Source organism: Dendropsophus ebraccatus, chromosome 10, assembly GCF_027789765.1.
Source record: "Dendropsophus ebraccatus isolate aDenEbr1 chromosome 10, aDenEbr1.pat, whole genome shotgun sequence".
Lineage (NCBI taxonomy): Eukaryota > Metazoa > Chordata > Amphibia > Anura > Hylidae > Dendropsophus > Dendropsophus ebraccatus.
The window spans coordinates 49,881,541-49,896,016 of record NC_091463.1 but is presented as its reverse complement, the minus strand read 5'-3'; the positions used below and the strand labels follow the sequence as shown (position 1 = coordinate 49,896,016).

The 14,476-nt window shown below is 46.7% G+C and overlaps 1 protein-coding gene across 3 annotated transcripts in view; it reads right to left on the bottom strand.

The window, feature by feature from the left end:
* ZC3H12B (zinc finger CCCH-type containing 12B) overlaps positions 1 to 14,476 on the bottom strand; it is a 55,240-nt gene that overhangs the window by 21,996 nt on the left and 18,768 nt on the right. The window contains exon 2 of one of the 3 annotated variants that reach the window (XM_069986641.1): positions 12,689 to 12,827. The exons of the other annotated variants lie outside the window; for them this stretch is intronic. The gene's annotated coding sequence lies outside the window, so the exon portion shown is untranslated. The remainder of the gene's footprint in view (positions 1 to 12,688; positions 12,828 to 14,476) is intronic. 3 annotated transcript variants of the gene reach the window in all.

The window sequence follows — 14,476 nt, the reverse complement described above, 5'->3', positions numbered from 1 at the left end:
CCTGTCCAGAAGCCCTTTCAGCTTCTAGACCTGCTCCATGAGCATCATTACTATGTTGGTGGGTCATTATTTCTATATGGGGTGCACAGCAGGGGGCATTACTACTATATGGGGTGCACACCAGGGGGCATTACTACTATACGAGGGATGCTACATATGGGGGGTCAATTTTGATATTATGCAGTGGACATGTTTATTAAAAAAAAAAAAAAACAAACACACACAGATGAAAGAACCAAGAAAAGCTAAATGGGACCTGCATAAATCTCTGCTCATGCTGCAGAAACAACCCCATAGACAAATGGAAAGGATTTTCAGTCACCAATGCTCAGTGGGTGAAAATACCCATAGAATGATACATGGATAAAAACCCCGAGTACAGAGGTTTATTTGATTTTTAAGCATGTACTTGTAGGACACCGGGCACTTCCATCATATACAGAGGTGCATATTCCATATGTCTTACCATCCCCAGAGAGAATGACTCAGCAAAACTGACACGTGTTAAAAAAAGTTCTAATGAATTATATAAATTACACTAATTGTTTTCTTCTGTATACAACTATTGGACAAATCTTGGTCAATACAGTAGAAAGTTTTCCCTGATGACCTATCACACGGGCTGCGGCATACAAGCAGTAACCAGAGTCTCCAGGGATATTACTCAAGTGGCCATGGTAACCAGAACTGGACTCACTGAGCAAATGCTTACATGGGCTGTCAAATAAAGATTATCAGAGATCAATGCATGATACTAGATGTGGGATACATTACCAACAAGTAAAAGACCTACAAGCTGGAAGGCAAAGCTCCTACTGCTAGAGAACTGTATGTTGAGTTTATGCAGAGTAAAACATGTCATTCAATAATGGACATGCACTTTAAAGTATTACGGTGTTTTTATAGCAAACGTACCATAAGGTTCATTTGCTTAATTTCTGCCCATGAATAGGATGCCACCGACGCGAAGAAGCCGGAGGTGAAGCACTGGAGGCAGACCGGCTGGCCCACAGTGGGAGGAAACCTGTGCCCCTCTATGATGCAGCTCTATCAGAATCAATGGAGGGGCAGGGCACCCCCGGCCGGTGCCCTTGAGTAGAACGGCACCATACACAAAAGGATGGCAGCAGCGATACCGCTCTTTCAATGGGCAAAACTTAAAGCAAATGTACCTGATGGTACATTCTCTTTAAAGAGAACCCACAGATCGAACGGCGCCGTCTCCAGTTCTCAAGCACTGGCGTCCGGCCGGCCCGCCCCCAGTGGGAGGGAATTCCCTCCCCTGTATGAGGCGGCTCCATTCATTCTAAGAGAGCCGTGTCATGGAGGGGAGGGAATTCCCTCCCACTGGGGGCGGGCCCGCCTTCCTCCAGTGCTTAAGCACCGTCCGGTTCTGGTGCATAGAACGGCACCGTGCACGGGAACAGGGCCGCGGTCCGAAAAACGGACCGCGGCAGCGGCTTCCCCGTGATGTAACTGTTCGATCCATGGGTTCAGATTAAAGAGGATGTACCTGGTGGCTTTTGACAGGTCACAGACACATGTCAAAAGTTTTGCTTGGTCTATTGGATCCTTAGGATCATTTTTTTTTTTAAACCACTGGTCATTCACTGGTTGTCTGAAAAATCACTGCATGTAAGGGGCCTGCAGGTATGGCAAATACCACCCCGATAATTTTTAAAATATTTTTATATGAGAAAATAACTTATATGGCTCTAGAGCAGGGGTACTCAACAACTTTTAGTGAAGGTCCACTTATTGGGGTCTATTGTTAGGTGAAGGTCAGAGCTGAACATCAGTAGTAAACGTGTTTTGTTACTTTTCAGAAACGTTGTTGAACTATTTACACACAGAATTGATGCTTATTAGTGGCAAAACTGGCGTTTTTTTCTCTCTCACCAGCCCTTTGAAATTAGGTACAAAGGGGGTTACTGCCCCCTGTAGTATATAGCCCCCCTGTGCGCTCTCCCCCAGTAGTATATAGCCCCCCTGTGCGCTCTCCCCCAGTAGTATATATTCCACAGTGCGCTCTCCCCCTGTAGTATATAGTCCTCCTGTGCCCTCTCCCCCTCCCATATAGCCCCCCTGTGCGCTCTCCCCAGTAGTATATAGTCCCCCTGTGCACTCTCCCCCTCCCATATAGCCCCCCTGTGCACTCTCCCCCTCCCATATAGCTCCCCTGTGCGCTCTCCCCAGTAGTATATAGTCCCCCTGTGCACTCTCCCCCTCCCATATAGCCCCCCTGTGCACTCTCCCCCTCCCATATAGCCCCCCTGTTTGATCTCCCCCTCCCATATAGCCCCCCTGTTTGATCTCCCCCTCCCATATAGCCCCCCTGTTCGCTCTCCCTCTACCATATAGCCCCCCTGTGCACTCTCCCCCTCCCATATAACATAAAAAACAAACACTTATATATCTGGGTCCGGCGTCTCCTCTTCTCTTCACTCTTGTGGCCGCACTGCAGCGGTCACAAAAGGCCGCTCTCCCCGTGTCCTGGCATCGGCGCTCCAGTGACGTCACTCGAGCCCCGAAACCAGAGGCAGGGAGTGACCTCTTGTAACCGCTGCAGTGGGACCACAAGAGTGATTGACAGCTTACTTCACAGTAACTGTGAGCGCTCGTTACAAGAGATGAGCGAACTGGCCGAGGTTCGGGTTCGTATGAACCTGAAATATCAGCTTCTGATTCCCGCTGTCTGCCCGCTCCGTGGAGAGGGTGGATACAACCTTGAAGAGCACCTGGAAAACTGGGATACAGCCATAGCCTGTATCCATGTTTTCCAGGCGGTCCTCAAGGTTGTATCCACCCTCTCCACGGAGCGGGCAGACAGCGGGAATCAGAAGCAGATAGTTCAGGTTCATACGAACCCAAACCTCAGCCGGTTCACTCATCCCTACTTGTTACCAGCGCTCAAAGGTACTGTGCAGAGCGCAGCTCAGTTTACAGGTATACTGAGCTGTAGCAGGGGTCCGGACAGCTGGCCTCCGTGGTCCGCCAGTTGATGACCCCTGCTCTAGAGAATTCATATAGAAAGAAAATACAATCCATATTTTATTGACAGTGCTGTTTTCCTCCTTGCGTCTGCAGTGGTAGTGCCAGCTTAGTAAATCATAGGATACAGAAAATATTGTCTTGCGCGCATGAACTATAATTTCCCTTGAATTAGATATAAAAGACTAATATGCAACTACAGGGCCACATCAAAGGTAAAATGTGCCCTAACATCTTATTATTCAACAAAGAACAGAAACATAAAACAGATGTGTAGTGAAAAGAAGAAATGAAAGTAGTAAGATGTATGTTCAGAATAGTAAAGTCAAGTTCCTGCAGAACACTACAAAGCTCTACAGAAAACAGGTCAATAGGCAGAGTTGTTTCAACAGACTTTGCATAAATCAATTTTAGAGAAAAGTCCATTTGTCCTCCCCTGCTCACAAACCCATCACTCTAAGGCCAAGTTTCCACATAATCCCAGCAACATTGTGTGGCTACTGGGGAAGAAGTGAGGATGCAGGTTCAGCCATGATTAGGACTTATTCCAAACAGAAATCAAGTCTGTATTGAAACATGAATCTGTATTGAGACAGTTCACTGAGGGACCAGGTTACAGCTGCCCATTGTTGTATTCCAGGTGTCATAGTATTGTTTTCCCATCACATGTAGCTGTGTAAGGACTAGCTCTAGTCTCTCTACTTGCCTATATGACTGATGCTGTGTGCAGGGCCGCTTTAACCAGAGGGCACATGGTGCACGTGCACCGGGCCCACTGGTTAAAGGGGCCCCCCCGAGCAGGCCAGCCGTTGCTATGTGCGACCAATGCGGTCGCACAGGGCTCCGGCCACCAGCCTGTCAGGGTGGAGCGCCATGGATGGGTAATCTACTTACCCCTCCATGGCGCCCTCTGCAGGGCCCCCCCCCCGTACGCCGCTGCCCCCGCCAGCCCGCTGCTGCTCCTGCGGCGCTTCAGCGGCAGCGTTACTGACAGAGAGAGAGCCATTGGCTCCCTCCCTGTCAGTCACTCTTGTGGCCGCACTTCCTGCGGTCACAAGAGGCCGCACTCTCCCTCTAGCGCCTGACGTCACTGGAGCGTCGGCGCGAGGGTAAGGGGAGTGCAGCCTCTTGTGACCGCAGGAAGTGCGGCCACAAGAGGGAAGAGAAGAGGAACGCGTGGACCTAGGTGAGTAAGTGTTTGTTTTTTTCAATGTTATATGGGAGGGGGAGCACATATACTATGGGGGAGCACAGGGGGCTATATACTATGGGGGAGCACAGGGGGCTATATACTATGGGGGAGCACAGGGGAGCTATATACTATGGGGGAGCACAGGGGAGCTATATACTATGGGGGAGCACAGGGGAGCTATATACTATGGGGCAGCACAGGGGGCTATATACTATGGGGGAGCACAGGGGGCTATATACTATGGGGGAGCACAGGGGGCTATATACTATGGGGGAGCACAGGTGGCTATATACTATGGGGGAGCTATATACTATGGGGGAGCACAGGGGAGCTATATACTATGGGGGAGCACAGGGGAGCTATATACTATGGGGGAGCACAGGGGGATATATACTATGGGGGAGCACAGGGGGATATATACTATGGGGGAGCTATATACTACGGGGGAGCACAGGGGAGCTATATACTACTGGGGAGCTATATACTATGGGGGAGCACAGGGGAACTATATACTATGGGGGAGCACAGGGGGCTATATTCTACTGGGGAGCACAGGGGGCTATATTCTACTGGGGAGCACAGGGGGCTATATACTATGGGGGAGCACAGGGGGCTATATACTATGGGGGAGCACAGGGGGGCTATATACTATGGGGGAGCACAGGGGGCTATATACTATGGGGGAGCACGGGGGGCTATATACTATTGGGGAGAGCACAGGGGGGCTATATACTATTGGGGGGAGAGCACAGGGGGCTTTATAATATTGGGGGGAGAGCACAGGGGGGCTATATACTATTGGGGGGAGAGCACAGGGGGGCTATATACTATTGTGGGAGAGAGCGGGGGGCTATATACTACTGGAGAGCACAGGAGGGCTATATACTTTTGGGGAGCACAGGGGGCTATATACTATGGGGGAGAGCACAGGGGGGCTATATACTATTGGGGAGAGCACAGGGGGGCTATATACTATTGGGGAGAGCACAGGGGGGGCTATATACTATTGGGGAGAGCACAGGGGGGCTATATACTATTGGGGAGAGCACAGGGGGGCTATATACTATTGGGGGGAGAGCACAGGGGGGCTATATACTATTGGGGGGAGAGCACAGGGGGGCTATATACTATTGGGGGGAGAGCACAGGGGGGCTATATACTATTGGGGGAGAGCACAGGGGGGCTATATACTATTGGGGGAGAGCACAGGGGGGCTATATACTATTGGGGGAGAGCACAGGGGGGCTATATACTACTGGGGAGAGTGCACAGGGGGGCTATATACTAATTGGGGAGCGCACAGGAGGGCTGTATATAACTGGAGGAGCACATGAGGGTCTATATACTACAGGGACACCGTAAAACTATGGAGGCACAGAGGGATGTAACTATGTAGGGGTACAGAGGGGTGTAACTACTGTATAGGGGTACAAGGGACCTAACTACTGTATGTGTTGGAGCCTTAAATATTTGTCTGGCAGATTCTGGAGAGAAGATTCACAGCCAGGAGAAGACTTCAAGGTGGCCCAGGCTGGATGGAGAGAAAAAGAAAGTGACAGATTCTAATCGGAGAAGACGCCCCCGGTGAGTCACTGGATGTAACTGCACTCTGTTATAGGGTTTGTAGTGTTAGGGCGGTATTATGTAATGGTATCATTGATGATAGCTTTCTGTTTTGTTTAGTGCAGTTTTTATGTAATATGTAATCACTGTATGGTGGAAATAGTGTTATAAGGTAACTACTGTATGTATTGGGGCTCTTGATACAGTGTGGGGGCAAATTCAGTACATTATACAATGTGCCAAAAGGGAAGGGGGGGGGGGGGCCCACTCTTGAGGGCTGTGCACTGGGCCCACCAATGTATTAAAACGGCCCTGGCTGTGTGGACCAGAAGCTACTCTCTCTATGCACCTCTGTAAGAAGTTTAATGTTAGTCTCGGAGACAAACAGAGAAAGTGACTTCTGGTCCACTTACAGACAATCACATAAGAAAGCAGAAGGCCTGAATTGGGGAAATAAGGTCACCTGGTGAGAGAAATATCAGTGTGAATGTTTCAAGGGAAACGATCAGCATAATAGACGAATCTAACCTGCCGATAGCCCCCTATTGCACACAGAGCCCTCAATATGAAGATATGTCTCTTACCTTCATCCTCTGCGCCATTTCCTTGCACTTTGCAATTTAATCCTATTGCACACTTTGCAATTTAATCCGACATGGAGTAAGGCCATTTAGAGCACTAGGGGAAAGGTTATGGCCCCCAGAGCACCAATCCATATGGATCGCATAGACTACAATTGGTAATCCGTAGCGCAATGACAATCCGCACTAGGATATGTGCTTTCATTTTACAGAACGGATTATGGATCAAATTTAAAACAGACTGTGTGAATAGCCTAATAGAAATCAATGTGCTCAAAGTTGAACTGTAAGAAAAGATCCGCAGTTACGGCCAACTTTACATGACGTGTGAATAAGGCCTTACTGGCATGGAGTTTTTCGTTTTCCCCCCTGTAAAGTTGCTTTACCCCTTAATGCAATATGACATACGTGTAAGCCAAGGAATTTTCTAAGAACACCAGGCCATAAACATAGCGTCATGAATGTGCTATGAGCTTTGTATTAGAAAAAAACACCTGATGTGGCCACAATAAATATATTAGAAAAGTGACTAGTCGGTTCCATTTAAAAGATTGTATCCAAATGTTGAACAGGTATATGAATCACATTGCTCCTGCTGAAATGAATGCATAGAATTGTATGGATGACAGTGAACTTCCAGAAGCTAAATCTGGCTTTCTGCTAGTGGACAACTTCTCTAACCTTTTAGTTAATAAAAGTAAAACTGTCATGTGCTTCCCTGGAAACGGAAGCGGACAAATTGTTAAGAGAATTTCCACTTGAAGGGTAATTCTAATAACTGGATAAACGGTAACTGCTTGATTGGTGGGGATTAGAGATGAGTGAATTTACCATAAATTTAGGTTTGGGCTTACCCGATGGCTCAGAATTTAAATCCCGCAGCCTAGAAGATGTATGCAGCCCTAGATCTACATGGAAAAGACGGATCTAATCACCCCCCCCCCCCCCCAAATGTGGGGAGGTGGTCACATAGCATATCAAAAAATACCAGAATATTCACAGAAACTGATTGCTGCAATTTGGTTGGTAAAACATTTCACAAAACCAGGATTGGATCAAAAAACATAAAGGTGCAATGGAAAGTAAATTTTGAACCCACTCCTACTTAGAACTTACAAATACTGATGAATAATATGAGAAGAGGCAGACAGTGCAGCCTCTCCTTTGCCATAGGACCTGCATATGTGCATATGTGACCTACAACAAGCAACCAATCAAATAAACAAATAATGGTAATCCTTATCAAGACTTCACTAACAGCAAGTGACACCTTCACACATTCATACCTAGCTGATCCTGGAGAAGCAAAAAGTAAAAAGAAACTTAGGGTCCTATTCCACGGCCGATGGAGGCCTGATCAATAATGTAAACGAGCGCCAATCTACTAGATCGGCGCTCGTTTACTGGGCCTATTACACGACCCAGTAAACGTTTAGCGAGGTCTGCAGGGACATTGTTACTGACATCGCTTAAACACCATACTTTAACTAAACATGTTGCAGGGCTTCTCCTGCGCTCCTTCTGCCTCCCGGTCTCACCCGCAGCAGCTTCGGAGCGGCCTGTCTGAGCTGACAGACCACTCAGCCAATCACTGGCCGCGGCGGTCGTGGCCAGTGATTGGCTGAGCGGTCTGTCAGCTAAGACAGGCTGCACCGAAGCTGCTGCTGTACGCGGGATCAGGAGGCAGAAGAAGCGCAGGAGAAGACCTGCAACATGTTTAGGTGGAGTATGGTGTTTGTGAAATCGTCGGTCGCCCGCCGCGCACCGCTATATCATGCAGCGATGCGTGGTCGGTGCCCAATGATTTTAAGTTTGAACCTAAATAAATGATCAGCCGATGACACGATCATTGGTTGATTGTTGTCTCTATTCCACGGAGCGATAATCAGCCGAATTGGGCCGATTCTCGCTCTGTGGAATAGGACCCTTAGAATGATTCTCTTTCATTTATTTCACAGTTTTATTTTTTTATTTTATTTATTTTCTTAGTAAAAACTGCAGATTGGAAAATCAGTACTTTTTTTTGGGGGGGGGGGGGGGGTGCATAAGCAGAGCCCAGGGCTTTGCCTGAGGCAGTTAATCCGAGTTTTGGTATAACACTTGAATGTGTCATCAGAAAATCACCTAATATTCAAATCAAGCTTTTACAATGAATATATTTCTAGTTTTACATTTCACCACTTAGCCTAAGGGACCTAGTACACAGCGCAATTATTGTCTGATGTAGTGCTTAGTAAGGCCCCCTTCACACGTCCGGAAAAACCATTTCCGGACCCATAGACTTTAATTGGTCATGGACCCCCTTCTGGAAAATAGATCCGGAAAAAATGGGACATGTCCTATTTTTGTCCGGAATTGTGGCCTGGACGCCCCCATAGAATTCTATGGGAGCGCCGGAATCACGGGCACTTTCCTGATGTACAACAGGAAAATGCCCGGGATTCTGGATTGGTTAAGAGCCGCACCCGGACCTCACCACTGCGCTCTGCCTGCCCGACACCCCAAGCAAGCCCACGCCGCTGGCCACCCGTTCGCCACCCCGCCCTCCACCCCCTGGCAGCACTGCCCATACGCTGCCGAGCCCCCCACGATCCTGGCAGCGCTGCCAGCCCGCCGCCCGACACCTCCAAGCGCCGCCAAACCCACCAAAAACTCCTACCATGTCCTGCTAACAGGTCATGATGGGAGTAGTCGTTCTGCTACCTGCAGCCATCCAGGTCGCAGAACTACTAATCCCAGCATGCCCTGCTGACAGTCCATGATGGGAGTTGTAGTTTTACAACATGTGGCCATTCAGGTTGCAGAACTACAACCCCCATCATGTCCTATTGGCAGGTAATAATGGGAGTTGTAGTTCTGCAACAGATTAGAGGATGACACCGTATAGGAGAGGGGAAGCAGTGGCACAGTAGAACTACATCTCCCAGCATGGTGTGTGTGGTAACATGCAGGACTACATCACATAATGGGAGTTGTACTTCTGCAACTGATTAGAGGATGACACATGGCAAGAGGGGGAGACAGTGATATGGTACATGAGGGGGAAAGGGGTACTGTACATGAAGGGGAGACAGTGGTAGGGTACATGAAGGGGAGACGGTGGTAGGGTACATGAAGGGGTGACGGTGGTAGGGTACACGAGGGGTGCCTGTGGTAGGGTACACGAGGGGTGACTGTGGTAGGGTACACTAGGGGGTGACGGTGGTAGGGTACACTAGGGGTGACGGTGGTAGGGTACACTAGGGGTGACGGTGGTAGGGTACACTAGGGGTGACGGTGGTAGGGTACACTAGGGGTGACGGTGGTAGGGTACACTAGGGGTGACGGTGGTAGGGTACACTAGGGGTGACGGTGGTAGGGTACACTAGGGGTGACGGAGGTAGGGTACACTAGGGGTGACGGTGGTAGGGTACACTAGGGGTGACGGTGGTAGGGTACACGAGGGGGACGCAGTGGCAGGGTACACTAGGGGTTGTGTGGGTACTTGTGATGTATGTTGGCATACTAGACCATATTGAAATCACTTTTTTTTTTCTCATCAGGAAATCCTGAAGGCTTTTCCTGATGGTTTCCTGACGGTAAAAACGGATTACTGTCAGGAAATCCTGATACTTTCCTGATGTCTTTTGAGGCCTCCTGATCAGGATTTCCTGACAGTAAAAACTGACACGGACGTGTGAATGGGGCCTAATAGGGCTAGCGATCAGCTGACAAATCAGTTTTGGCTAATCGGGCTATGACATGCAAAAATAAAGTCTTCAGCGATTGGCCAGAGATCTTTCTTTGTAAAAGGGGTAATGTGTGGCCGAGGGCTGATTGCCAGTGATTGATCATATAGCCCAGCCACACGACTGTGAACACTCACCATATCAGCATTCATTATTAGATGACTTCAAGTCATCTAATAGGCCCTAAAACCAAGCCAAGACCTGTTCTGTACGTCATGATAAGAATGAGATTGTTGTGAGGTAATCAATACAGTATTAGAAAGGTGACACCTGTAGACAAACAACAGAGGAAGGCTCCCAACTCAGCCTCCCCCTTAGGGTGGGCTCACACTACGGTATCCGCACAGATAAGTTCCAGCGGATTTCGTGGCTCGTACCAATTCACGGTGGCGCGCATATCTGCCCATGCCATAGACACAATTCTATGGTCGGGCCGATTCCATGTTCCACCTAAAGAACTGGCGTGTCAATTCTTTGGGCGGATAGCGGAATCGGCCCAACCATAGAATGGTGTATATGGAGCTGGCGGAAAGCTGATTCCGTAGTGTGAACCTACCCTTACTGTGGAATGACCTGTTCAAAAGATCCGAGTCTACTCAGTAAAGTTTCTCATTTTTGTCAATGAGACAGCTTCTGTCCATTGTTTATGTCCATTAAGCTTGCAGTAAAGCACATCTTTAAATGTGGCTAAAAACAGCTAACGCAAGATGACTGCTCCCAAAATAATATACAAAAAAATTTAAATTAAAGAAAGAAAAAAACAAACTAACAAAAAAAGAAAACATTAGTTAATACATTCCCTAGATTCTAGAATAAGAAAAACATTCTAAAAACAGCTCTTCTCTTAGGGCCCTATTGCACCAACAGATTATCTGCCAGATTTTTTTAAGCCAAAACCAGGAATAAATAAAAAGAGGAGAAATCTCAGTCTTTCCTTTGTTGCCTGTTCTATGTTTATAGTCCATTCCTGGCTTTGGCTCAAAAAATCTGTCAGATAATCTGTTGGTGTAATAGGGCCCTTATCCTCAGTGTGGGTGTGATATTGCAGCTAAGTTCAGCTAAGAAATCAGCTATGGTTTTATAATCCTAGCTAACCCTTTTAAAAACATGTTTCATACTAAAATAAGCTGCTAAAATTAGTCACAATGGAAAATCCCTTTAAATGTCAGAGGTTAAACACTGGGAGGTACTGGAATGGCATTCAATTTCGCTTACGTTAGATGCTTTTTATGTTGCTGTACATGTAATATCAATATAGCAGTGTATATGTAATATCAATAGCAGTGTATGCTATATGCTTATGGTCAGCTTTAGATCTCCAAATAAATTGTCGGCAATTACCATAGTTCTGTTTCTGCAATGTCATAGCTGATAGTACAGGAAGAAAGAAAAGAGATTGATGAGGACTGCTTTTTTTATTCTTTGTCATCAACAAAGTATTTCACATATGGTAACCTAACAATTTTCTTATCGTATGCTAAAGCAAAACAGCAACAAGCACTAAGACTTTTAACTAAGTCCCCAAAAGTGACAGTGTTTAAAAGAAGGTCAACATCCAAAGCCATGAATGCAACAGTGACGTACAGAAACACAATACCTCCAGAAATCACATTTTATTCTGTAGGAAAAGATGAATGGCACAGCTATGGCGAAGCAGCCTGCTAGAGATGTCTATAAAAGTGGTGTTACCGCAATAATAGATACTACTAGCTGGGAGCGGAGAGGGGGAGGCCGCAGATGCCCAGCACTTAGCAACCAAACCTTTCTACCTAAATACCTCTTTTCATGAGAGTCACGACTGACTCCTAGGACAGATAACAACATGCCGAGTACATCAGTTTTTCTCACTATAGTCCAAACTTTACATCAATAAAAGCAGCACGCCTTTATCCACTTCATGAAATTATTTGCATCAGAGGGAAAACAGATTTATGCTATCAGGGTTTACAAACATTATCTTGTTAAAACATTGCATACTATAAAAAAGGAGGACGCGAGAAGAAAAGGAAATCAAATAAGAACTTATGAATGTGTGCCTGAATGAATGGAGGCGTGGGTGTTTACCTGGTTTACCTGGTGTTTACCCATCACTGTTCTTAGAGGTTTTCAGTCAGCCCTACAGACACTGAATGAGGCAGCAGGGCGCATGCACTCCCACCACTCCATTCAATCATTATGAAATGAGGGAATGGCAGTTTGGGAACCCCATTATAATGTTTGGTTGGAGCCCCAGTGGTGGAGCACACAGCAATAATAATTGTGTCACCTATCCTGTGTAAACACACACAAAGACCCTCAAAGCCAAAAGGTCAGGGGTCTATATTATATTATAAAAAAAAAAATACTCCAAACCCTAGGGTATAAGAACTCAGGGGGAAAAGGGCCTCCTTAGGTACTTGACGAAAACTTTACTTTTATTACAATTTTTCTTTAAATATGGTAGACATAAAAATGTGATTTAGGGTACATTCACACGTACAGGATCTGCAGCAGATCAGCAGCACATTTGATGCCGTGTTCAGTTATGTAGATTGGATCTGCTGTAGATCTGCTGCATAAAATCCGCTGCAATACGGTGTGTGAAGCTACCTTTAAAAGCACAATCCCCCCCTCTGTTAGTGGTTGTCACGTACTATGCTCAGTAGCACGACCATTTTGTGACTCTTCTGTCCTCTCTTGAAGTATTCTGTGTCTTCCAGTAAACCAGTTATAAGAACTCAAATTCATATAGCAAGAAGATGAAAGATTTGCAGTGTCTTTATATTCACTTCCCTAAAAAAAATTAAGCGTTAAAGGGGTACTCATATATAGTGCTGGAGTTATATAGAAACTAATAAAGAAGCTATTCTTTGAATGCCCCGCTGAACGATCCCACCACCACTTCCAAGAAGAACTGAGCGGACTGTCACTGCTGATATAAGTCCGCCTTGGAAGTGGTGGTGGGATCGTTCAATGGTAACCACACATCACTGAAATAATGCTTACAGTACAGTATACTATATTTGCTGATTTTGTTAAATGTTTGTGTATAAAGTCCTGTACAGTATAGTACTGTTCTGTACTGTAGGGATTATACTGGGCACTTATCAATGTAATATATGGATACTGTAGGTGATTACTAGTAGGTGCTGGAACCAATTAATCACATTACATTATTTCCTATGAGAAGACACTGCTCAGATCTCAAACTGCCTTCCTGAACCAATTAAGTTCGAGAACCGAGGTACCATTATATATAAATAAATCGGTGTGCAGAAGATTGCATGAGTGCCGGAAAATCCTTATGTTTTGCATTGACTATTTCCCTTTATGGCATCCCCTGCCCAGAGTGCCGACCAATCTCTCTTTCACATATGTTATAAACACCAATATATACTGTACAATAATCACTAATTTCTGGTGTCTTCTATTCTTTTCTCTTAACCCCTTAACGACATCGGGCGTAAACTTACGCCCTGGCGCCATGGTACTTAGCGCATCAGGGCGTAAATTTACGCCCGATGTTTCCCCGATCGCTGCGTGTTCACACACAGCGGTCGGGGAAGATGGCCTGCTATAAATCATAGCAGGCCATCATAGCTTCTCGGCACGGGGGGTGGTTAACACCCCCCGTGCTTACGATCGCTGCTATAGGCTGATCAATTCAGATCAGCCAATAACGGCGATCGGAACCTTTCCGGGTCATCGGTGACCCGATGACCCGGAAAAAAATGGCGGTCGGTGCTGTCCGAGGACGGCACTGACCGCCATTACTGTAAAAAGTAATGTTGATCGCCGTGCCACCGGCCCGATCGCCGTGAACGGCCGGCCGGCCGTTCACGGCGATCGGGCCGGTGGCACGGCGATCAGAGTCCCACAAAATAGTAAATACCTGCCCTGGACCCCTCAGCTAGGTAGCCGAGGGGTCCAGAGCAGGTATTTGTACATTACTCACCTGTCCCGGGCTCCTGATCGGCGTCTTCCGGGTTCGCGGCGTCCTCCGTCATTCCGTTCGGTCTTCGGGTCTTTCCGGCGGTCCTCGTCGTCTTCTTTCGGCTATTTTCGGCTCCAGCCTCGTCATTTTCCGGATTTTGCGCTCTGCTGCCCCCTAGCGGCTGATATGTGTAATACACTTATCAGCAGCTACAGGGATATTCAGAATATAAAAAAAAATTATTTTTTTTTCCCAAATTTTTTTTTTCTATTTTCCGCACCCTATCGCCGCTGAGTGTTGATCAGCATCGCACGAAAGTGCGCTGCTAATCAGCAACTCCTCCTTTTTGGCGTAGGGTGTTTTTTTTCTATATTCTACTGCCACAGTCTGCTTATAAGTGCCGCACATTGCGGCATTTATCAGCAACTCCTTTGTTGGCGTAGGTTTTTTTTTTATACTTACTGTAAAAAAACACGTAAAAAACACTACATTACACCACACTACATTG